Raw genomic sequence first — 1,222 nt, 5'->3', positions numbered from 1 at the left:
CCTGCCACAATGCCCAGCTATTTTTTTGTTGCAGTTTGGCTGGGGCCGGGTTCGAACCCACCACCCTCAGTATATGGGGCTGGTGCCCTACTCACTGAGTCACAGGCGCCGCCCTGAATTGTACACTTTTAAATAGTGTTATCTGACTTTTATCTCAATTTAAGAGATTTCGATCCAGTAGCACAGTGGTTACAGCACTGACCACATGCACCATGGATGTCAGGTTCAAACCTGGCCTGGGCCAGCTAGATAATTATAACTGTAACAACAAAAGAAAAGATAGCCAGGCGTTGTGCCAGATGCCTGTAGTCCCACCTACTAGGGAGGCTGAGGCAAGAGAATCACTCGAGCCCAAGCGTTTGAGGTTGCTGTGAGCTGTGATGCCATAGCACTTTACTTAAGGCAATATAGTGAGACTCTGTTTCAAAAAAAAAAAAGAAGGCTCGGCGCCTATAGCTCAACCGGCTAAGGCGCCAGCCACGTACACCTAGGGTGGCGAGTTCGAATCCCCAGCCCGGACCCGCCAAACAACCCAGGGGGATAGCTTGAGGCTCTGTCTCAAAAAAAAAAAAAAGAGTAAATGGATGTGCTAATACACAAAAGCCTCATATCTTTTGATTCCATTTATGTGAAATTCTAGAAAAGGCAAAATAATAGTGACAAAAAGCAGGTGACTGGTTGCAGTGTGGGGGAGGGTAAGGGAACAGTGAACTGCAAAGGGACATGAGAAAAAATTAGGAGTGGTGGAAATATATATTCTATCAATTCTAAGAACTTACTCTATATTTCTGATTATAATAGTGATTATACAACTGTATACATTTGTCAAAATTCACCAAATTATACACTTGAAATAAATGAAAAAAAATTTTTTTGCGACAGTCTCACTTTGTCACCCTTGGTAGAGTGCTGTAGCATCATAGCTCACAGCAACCTCAAATTCCTGGGCTTAAGTGATTCTCTTGCCTCAGCCTCCCAAGTAGCTGGGACTACATGTGTCTGCCACAACTCCTAGCTATTTTTAAGAGATGAGATCTTGCTCTGGCTCAGGCTAGTCTCAAACCTGTGAGCTCAAGCAAGCCATCTACCTCGGCTTCCCAAGTGCTGTGATTACAGGCATGAGCCACCAATACCCAGCCCTGAAATCAATGAAGTTTAGTGTGTGTAAATTAGACCTCAATAGGCTTGGCACCTGTAGCACAGTGGCTACGGTACCAGCCAC

General features: G+C 44.8%; 1 protein-coding gene across 1 annotated transcript in view; it reads right to left on the bottom strand.

Moving 5' to 3' along the window:
• The window catches only part of LOC111722028 (fatty-acid amide hydrolase 1-like), a 21,262-nt gene that overhangs the window by 3,733 nt on the left and 16,307 nt on the right, over positions 1-1,222 (bottom strand). The window lies entirely within an intron of this gene.

The sequence above is a fragment of the Otolemur garnettii genome, unplaced genomic scaffold (assembly GCF_000181295.1).
Source record: "Otolemur garnettii isolate 467f Iridium unplaced genomic scaffold, OtoGar3 scaffold00210, whole genome shotgun sequence".
NCBI classification, from domain to species: Eukaryota; Metazoa; Chordata; class Mammalia; order Primates; family Galagidae; genus Otolemur; species Otolemur garnettii.
Note: the sequence above shows the minus strand (reverse complement) of the source record. Positions and strands in the feature narration are given on the sequence as shown.